Source organism: Penaeus chinensis, chromosome 24 (assembly GCF_019202785.1).
Source record: "Penaeus chinensis breed Huanghai No. 1 chromosome 24, ASM1920278v2, whole genome shotgun sequence".
Lineage (NCBI taxonomy): Eukaryota > Metazoa > Arthropoda > Malacostraca > Decapoda > Penaeidae > Penaeus > Penaeus chinensis.
Genome location: NC_061842.1, coordinates 7,390,782 through 7,400,781, shown reverse-complemented (window position 1 = coordinate 7,400,781; position 10,000 = coordinate 7,390,782).

The window sequence follows — 10,000 nt, the reverse complement described above, 5'->3', positions numbered from 1 at the left end:
AGATGCTTTTCCACAAGTTTTCATTCAGAGGCCTGAGATTAGCCCCTCAAGTCCCCCCCCCCCCCCCTCCGTCACACAAATGAAACCTCGGGAGTCAAATGTTGATGTGCCGCCACAATGGAAGCCTCGCACTAGTGTTGATATTACAGCAGTATACCACATTATAACCCACTTCACAGATTCGCCACTGTGAGGAGCAATATTACACTGCAACACACTGCCCCACTGCGCTGTACAGCTTGATATATCATTGGTTAGATGGCTTATACTTAAATCGTTATACTTAAAGCGGAATACTAGCCAAAGTTGGGGACTTTTTCATCGCACTTTAGTAATCTCAAACATAAATACAGTGACGCCGGGTTTCTGGCTCCCCACCACTCCGTACAGAGGCGGCAGGCACCGTTGGCGTAAGTAGTTCTTCAAACACGACTTACTTAACATATTACTCGCATCCCATCCTACATCTGTTCGCTACGATGCCTACTCTGTCCGCGGAGCCTGTTACGTAAAGCCGACATTAAATCTGACACTTGACATTCGTTCTCGCGGTTTCCCCAAAGCTCCGAGGAAAGGATACGTGAGCAGGACCATGTAGGAGGCTATGACCCCCCCCCCCCCCCTCCCGTCCTGGCGATCCTTATACCCGGTGCTCAGCCTTCAGCCCCGGCCGTTCATTAAAGCGGCGTCACACTGCCACACTTTCTGCTGATTTCTCTTGTCAGTCTGATATTTCTTTTTATCTTAATGCCACTGATCAGAGGCTGAACCTGTTCCAGAAGGACAAACTTCCACCTCTTTAGTATCTGTAAAACTTTTCTGAAATCTCCTCTTGGTGAAACGAGGAATTCGCGCACACGCACGTAATTTTGGGTTTATACATAAATAGATAGATGCACAAACACACACACTATATTTATCCAGATGTGTGTGTGTGTATGTGTGTGTGTGTGTGTGTGTGTGTGTGGTTGTGTGTGTGTGTGTGTGTGTGTGTGTGTGTGTGTGTGTGTGTGTGTGTGGTTGTGTGTGTGTGTGTGTGTGAATGTTCGTGTGGGCGTGTGTGCGTATGCGTATGCGCATGCGTGTACGTGTGTATGTTCGCGTGCGTGCCTATTTATATCTAAATCTCAAATTCAGAAATGAAGATAACTAACAAAAAGGAAAAAAAATCAAACCTTGAAGATTGGAAAATCCTGCGAGTTCTGGCAACTTCGAGCTTTCTTTCTCTCTCTTTTTTTACGTCGATCTTGTGGGAGTTTAACTTCTCTGATTTGGTTATAAAATGAATATTTCATAGCTCGGAATACTTAAGGGCTGGGCATCTCGCTTAACAAACGTCATCTAACATGAATATAACCACAGAATTCTTGCCTTCTCTTTCCCTAAATATATTTACTCCCGAAGAGAGCTTTGTCCTTATGAAACACATTAGATCTGGCAGATTTATTCGAGAACACCTTCGTTCTTTCTGTTACATTAAGGAAGGTACCATAGATTCCTTTTTTTATGTTCCATTTATTGTTCACGAGAGAGAGAGAGAGAGAGAGAGAGAGAGAGAGAGAGAGAGAGATGCTTCTCTCTCTCTCTCTCCCCTCTCTCTCTCTCTATCTATCTATCCATCTATCTATCTATCTATCTATCTATCTATCTATCTATCTCTCTCTCTCTCTCTCTCTCTCTCTCTCTCTCTCTCTCTCTCTCTCTCTCTCTCTCTCTCTCTCTCTCTCTCTCTCTCTCTCTCTCTCTCTCTCTCTCTCTCTCTCTCTCTCTCTCTCTCTCTCTCTCTCTCTCTCTCTCTCTCTCTCTCTCTCTCTCTCTCTCTCTCTCTCTCTCTCTCTCTCTCTCTCTCTCTCTCTCTCTCTCTCTCTCTCTTTCTTCTTTTTTGCTGTTGTTCAATTTACTCATAATCTGACCTCAAGGTTTTATCTAACGTAGGAGATAGCCAGTGATCGTCGTTTATATATCATTCACCTTGGTAGAAAGTATTATTTATTTGATGGTATGCGAGTTAATTTAAAGGTTTTGTCAATTTAGACCTTCATCTATAACATGAGCATCGATATATTCACGTTAATGTTCTTTATCACGTGATTATTGAGGTGAAGAGTTCGATGGAAGTTTGAATTGACAAAATATAGTACACTGATTGAATATTATTTACGTCCATCATCAGCATTGGCAGTACGTACGTATGTAGGTATTTGTCTAAGTATATATTTATGTACGTATGCATGTGTGTATTCATGTAGTAATCTATGTATGAATCAGTGTATGTATATATAAGTGAAGTAAGTATATATAATGTAAGTATGCATAGTGTATGCATATATAAGGTATGATACGTATGCACATATGGATGTATGTATGCATATATGCATGTTTATATGTATATATGTATATATTCACCTATGTATACATGTATGTGCATATGTTTGCATTTAAGTATATATATATATATATATATATATATATATATATATATATATATATATATACGTGAACATGTACGTAAGTATGCTTGTACGTAAGTACGGACGCCGCACGCATGTAGCTATACGCAAGAGCAAGTAGGCATTTATGTATGATACGAAATACTTCCTCAGCTTCTCATTGGCCATTTTCATCCTCACACTCAGAGTGAAGTTGCGTGCATGGCCAGTGCGAAAGGTGGCCTCGACGAGGGTACAGTCCGTGTCCCCGCGATGATTACAATGGTGGTGATGGCCATGGTCGTGGTGGTGATGATGATGATGATGGTGATGGTGGTGATGGTGATAATGACGATGATGATGATGATGATAGTGGTGGAGGTAGTGAGGATGGTGATGATGGTGATGGTGATGGTGATAACGACGATGATGGTGGTGGTGATGATGATGATGATGATGATGATGATGAGGAGGAGGATGATGATAATGATGATGGTGATGATGAGTTTTAATCGATGGGGAAATTTCAGTCAGTGGCGTCTTCAGTATTGTGTTTATGAATAGCTTTACGAGGAATATCGATGTTGGTAATTATAATGGTGGTGATGATGGTGGTGAAGGTAGTAGTAATGATAATGATAATAACACAAATATTAATATTAATAAAGTTAATGGCAATAACTATAAAACAAGAACAGCAGCAACACCAACAATAACATAACAATAACAATATATGAGAATAATGATGATGATGATAATAATAATAATAATAATAATAATAATAATAACAATAACAATAATGATAACAATAATAATAATAATAATAATAATAACAATAATAATAATAATAATGATAATAATAATAATAACAATAATAATAATAATAATAATGATGATAATAATAATGATAATAATAATAATAATAATGTTAATAATAATAATAATAATAATAATAACAATAATAATAATAACAGTAATAATGATAATGGTAATAATAATAGTAATAGGACAACAGCAATAATAATGGTAAAAACAATAACAATAATTACAATAGTAGAAGTAGTGATGCTAATGATGATAATAATAATGACATAATATTGATAATGATGTGAATGAATGAATTACTATTACCATCAGTACCTCTACCTTTATTGTTATTAATATTACTATCATTAATATTATTGTTATTGTTATCATTATTATCATTATCATAATTACTACTGTCATTATCATCATCATCACCATCATCAGTATTACAATCATTATTACTATTACTGTTATCAATATTACTTTTACTATCATCATGAAAATTATTATCATAATCCAACCCAAACACAGCGACAACATTAATAAAATCATTGCACAAGATATCTTTATGAAATTGATACAACAGAGGCCATCACCCAATAATTAGACAAGCCTCTTGCCCTCGCACCCGAGAGGCGACCGCAAAGGCCTCATTACCACGCGCTGTAGTGCCTCCAGCCAGCGCAGTGCCAGCAAGTGTGGGTCGCAGCAGCCCGACACTCCTTCCGTGGCGTCCGTGGCCCCGCATAGCTTGGCCCTCGCCGCTATTGTTTGCAAATCGTACATGGAATTGATGCTGCCGTGTTGAATGTGAACGAGTTCGACTCCTCGGGCACGATTTGCAATACAATCAAAGGCGGTTTTCTCGGTCGTGAGCTAATGTAATGGCCCTTGTGTGTGTTGATAAACGGCCCCCTCATGCTCCCACACACTCCTGTCTCGAGCCATCAGTGCGAGACGCCCAATAAGATCCGCGCCTCCCTCGCTCGGCGGCGGAGAATAACCCTAGAGTGGAATCGCTCAAACTGTTAAATTACTTGCGCGGTTTCTGGCGTGATTGTGCCGCCGCATACTAAGTGAGGGTTTTTGTCATTGTTCACACTGTGTACTTTTGCCACGGGGCAGCGGCGGGCGGGGGAGAGCGGCGGTGCGGTGTGGGCCGTGCGCTATCACAGCCACACATCAATTCATTTCTTATTCTGTAAACAAAAGCGAGAGGAACGAAATGGGCAAATGTTTGGTCAGATTCCTCGCCTTCCCTTCCGGTGTGATTGAAATTTTGAGCGAGACGTTGAGCAGGGGGCGAGGAGGCCATGGGGGGAAGGGGGAGGGGGACTACGCACTTGCTCGGGGGAACAGGTAGTGCTCTCATGCCTTAAAGTTATTTTGTAATAAACATTCATTATAAATCGTAAATAGTATGGCATGTTTCTTATAGATGCCCTACCATACACAGATTTGTCCCATATGCCATCGCCATCACTTTAAAACCTACCGCGGTGCCTGTCTCTACTCTGCCTTACTCGTAATTGACTGTAGTGTCAACTCAGACTCGAGCGCCCATTGGAATTAAAGAAAGATAAACTATGAGGGAAGTCTGTGACCCAACCTTGGCTGAGAAATCAAATCATTTGTTATGGAGAGACACGATTCCATCTCGCTCCGCACAAAGCAACTGTGCAGATTGCGTCAATCGCTGTTATTCATGCATTTTATTCTGGAAAAAAAAACTTATATAACACTAAGAAATACACCAAAACGCCCAAATTATCACAACCAGAAAAAAAACAACGACTGCGAGCGTTGAGACCGTTTCCCGCCAGCTAGTCTCCGAGTTTTGTTCGCCTCGAAAGCAATCTAAGGAACCTTCGCCAGCGCGGTGACCTGCCCGCCTGAGGTTCTGCAAATGAATGGTGCAGCCGTTTCTGAAGCCGAACAAATCCTGCTTCAAATTTGGTCGGCGAAAGAGTGCAGTCAAAGGCCGCGAATTAATGATTTAAGCTCGCACCCCCTCACAAATGACAGCAACGGAGCTTGCCGTAGGAGACCTTCCTCGGAGCCCCAGCCTCCGGGTCCTCCGCGCGCGGATTCTTCTCGCGAGGGAGCAGCACGCACATGATCTAACAGACACACACATTTACGTATGTAAATAAACACACACACACACACTTGTGTGTGTGTGTGTGTGTGTGTGTGTGTGTGTGTGTGTGTGTGTGTGTGTGTGTGAATATATACATATATACATTTATATACATAAATCCATGTGTGTGTGTATATACATATATATATATGTGTGTGTGTGTGTGTGTGTATGTGTGTGTGTGTGTGTGTGTGTGTGTGTGTGTGTGTGTGTGTGTGTGTGTGTGTAGGTGAATATATGTATATGCATGTATGCATGAATTTATATATATATATATATATATATATATATATATATATATATATATATATATATATATATATATATATATAAATTTATAGACGCACACAATATTTTTTCTTTTTTTTCTTTTTTTCATTGTTACCATCACCTGCGGTGTTTAACGAACTACTTAATGCCATGTTCACATCATATATTTGACATGGTCTTCATACTGGGGTGACTGACCAATGATGTGTGTGTTGTGTGTGTGTGTGTGTTTGTGTGCGTGTGTGTGTGTGTGTGTGTGTGTGTGTGTGTGTGTGTGTGTGTGTGTGTGTGTGTGTGTGTGTGTGTGTGTGTGTTTGTATGTGTGTAATATATGTATATATATATATATATATATATATATATATATATATATATATATATGTATGTATATATAAATACATATATATGCAATACTAACAATATCTAATGAGATCAAATACACCCCACCCTCGCAGCCAATACCCTTTAACGACACACAAACTACAGTAGGAAAAAAACAATCGAAGGCAACCGCCGCCGCCCTCCGGTTCCTCCGTCCTGGCCTCAGCTTTACGCCCGCGCTGGAATACTAAATATTTTCACCACCTTCCCCCGCCCTCGCTACCCCCCTCCCCCACCCCACCCCGCCCTTCCCTCACCACACGCCATCACAAATCACCACCACGAGCAAGCGCCCGGAATGCGGGATATTTATGCACCACAAGGACTGGGTAGAGGCGATATAACACCCCCACTCCCCCCCCCTCACATACACACACCTACCTCCCCCTCCTCCTCCTTCTCCCCCCTACCCCGTGCCCCTCACCCCCCCCCTCCGCCCCCACCCGACGCCCCTGCCCCCTACTCTCCCACACCTCCAGCTAAACCATTGCGGTTGCGATGAACAGGTACGTAGTAACAGTCCTGATTCGCCTTCTGTATTTGCGGTTATTCCCCCGTGAGCGCCTGGATTCTAAGCTCTGTCTCTCGTCTTGCATTTGTTTTATCGAAACACACTTCCTCCTCGTCTTCATAAGTATCAGTTAAATGTGTTTGTTTGGTTTTCCATAGACGTCTGGCCATATATATATATATATATATATATATATATATATATATATATATATATATATATATATATATATATATATATTTTTTTTTTTTTTTTTTTTTTTTTTTTTTTTTTTGGGGGGGGGGGGGGTTTCCATAGCCCGCCCCCTTTATCTATATATCTATGTGTGTGTGTGTGTGTTTGTGTGTGTATGTTTGTGTGTGTGTGTGTGTGTGTGTGTGTATATATATATATATTCCTCCACCTAGCTACATATTTTTTTCCTGTGACTCCCTCTCTCTCTCTCTCTCTCTCTCTCTCTCTCTCTCTCTCTCTCTCTCTCTCTCTCTCTCTCTCTCTCTCTCTCTCTCTCTCTCTCTCTCTCCTTCTAATGTCTCTCTTTTCTTTTAAATTCTCTCTGCCTCAAATCTCTGTCTCTCTACATCCCCCCCCCCCTACCTCCTCTTACTATTTTTCCTTTTCCTCTCTCTCTCTCCTCCTTTCTTTCTCTCCTTCTCCTCTCCCTTTTCCTCTCTTCCTTTCCCTTTCTCTCTCCTCTCCTACTTTCCCTCTTCTCCTCACCTCTTTTCCCTCTCTTCCTCTTCCTCTTTCATTTTCCCTCTTTTCTCCTCTTTTCCCTCTCCTTGTTCTTTCTTTCTCATTCTATTTTCCTTATCTCTCTTTCTCCTCTCTTCCTTTCCCTCCTTTTCCTCTCACCCTTTCCCTTTCTCCTCTTCTCCTTTCTCTCTTTTCCCCCTCTCCTTTCACCCTTCTCCTCTTTTCCTCTCCCTCTCCTTCTCTTCTTATCTCCTCCTTTGCTTCTCCTTCTTCTCTCCTTCTCCTCTCTTCCTTTCCCTCTCCTTCTCCTTTTCTTCTCTCATCCTTTTCCTCTCCTTTTCCTCTCCTTCTCCTTTTCTCCTTTCCCTTTCCTTATCTTTTCCTCCTTTTCCCTCCTTCTCCTTCCCTGCCTCTGTCTATCCAGATGCGTCAGAGTCAATATTCTAATGGTTCTAGAAGTTATGAATGAGAATTCGAAACTCACTACTCCCTTCCTTCGAGAGAAAATATAAAACATTGTAGTTCCCTGCTTCATAAAACCCGAAGCAAGCGTATACCTTCAACCAGGATGAGCTTGGTCTAAGGATCGATGTCAGAGCATTTAATTTATTCAATTTACCGGCAAATACAGGCCAAGTCCGCTGTCAGGAGCTGTTCCTCGGGAGAGCCTCCTCGAAGGCGCGGCTGCCCCCTGGAAGGCCAGCTCCCTCGTAAGGAGAGATCCCAGGCTAACTTCGGCCCGATTCGTCTGTCTTGTGCTAGCGTCCAGGGAGAATTATTTCATTGGTATTTTTTTGAACTTTCAAGATAGCGCAGATCAGCCTCTTGATATATAAGACTGACGTGTTCACATAAATAAGCTCCAGAGTAGGCTGTGCTCTGCGTCGGAGATAGCTTCGTCGGAGGATCTCGCGGGAAGTTTTAGCAGATCAAATTTTTTACCCCGGAAATGAGTTTCAGGTAATTGAGGCGATCAAAAGCACAATCCTATTGATTCTGCTTTTCCTGCATGGTTTGCGGAATCACTTTACAATTATGGAAGGAAAATGGGTCACGAAATATCAACACAAATAGGGCTAAATGGCTAAATAATGGCTAAATGAAAGATGCGGCCATATGCAATATGCATGGCTTTACGCTTTCATTATATTTCACCTCACATGAGTCCACTGATGTCTAAACATAATTAAACCATTATGTACACACGCAGAGAAACATCATATACTTACTTACATATTTATAAAGACTTACATGTTTATATATGTATATATACATATATATACATATATATGTGTATATATACATATATATGTATGTATGGTTGCATGTATATATGTATACACACACATATATAAACATATATATACATATGTATGTGCATATACATATATAGATAGATATACATATATCTACATATGTATATATATATTTATGATTAAATACATATACATATATATACATATATATATATTAATGAATATATATTTACATATATGTATGTATATGTATATAGGTAGGTAAGATAGTTATATATATATAAATATATATATATACATATATGTATGTATGTAGTCATCCTACTATAATTCTGCTTGTATTTCGTCCGTCCGTCTGTACGTTTCCCTTGCATTTTACGCCAGAAATCATATTCCATGTAACCGCGGAAACATGCGCGCGCATCATATTGCAAATCTATGAGAATTCTATTAATACGGACGGACGGACGCAAAAAGAATTTTGATATGGTTATAATTTCTTTTGTCATTATTATCATTATCACTGTTGTTATTATCATTATCATTATGACTGTTATTATTATTATCATTATCAGTTTTTATTATTATCATTATCATTATTGTTATTATCATTATCATTATCACTGTTATTATCATCTTTATCATTAGCAGTGTTGTTATTATTTGTATAATTATCACCGTTTCTATTATTATTATCATTATCATTACTTTCATTATCATTCTAATTACCATCTTTACCTGCTTAGCCAGGTACACCGAGGGGGCAACTTAAGAATGAAGGTAGGAGGGTGAAGCGAGAAAAGAAGGGAGAGAAGAAAGGGGGAAGAGGGAGAAAGGGAGAAGAAGGGGAATAAAGAGAAAAGGGGGAAATGGTGAAGGGGAAACAGAAGGGACTTAGAGAGGAAAAGGGGACGGGGGAGGGGAGTGAGAGGGGAAGTGGAAGGGACTCCGTAAAAATTGGAGATGGGGGACGGGAGGGATAGGGATAAGGGAGGGAAGGAAGGGGGGGAGTTTAAGGAGGGGGAGAAGGGAAGAAGGGGGGGAGGGTGAGGGCATAAAAGGAGAGCGGAGGAGGGAATTTCAGGCAGATTTGGGAGTGAGAGCGCGTGGCAGAGCGGGAAAGGGAAAGGAAAAGGGAGAGGGAGAAGAAAAGGAAAAGGGAGAGGGGAGGCGAAATATATACATACATTTATGTGTTCATATATATGGGTATATATGTTTATATGTATTTATATCTATATCGAGTTACATAAACTATATATATGTATATGAACATATATATATATATATATATATATATATGTATGTATATATACATATATATGCATACTTTATATATATGTATATATAATATATACATGTAGATATATACATGGATACAATCATGTATACACTTACATATTTATATTTATATATATGAATACATATATATATATGAACACATACATACATATATACATGCCTATATGTGCATATATATGCAATATGTATATATATATATATATGTATG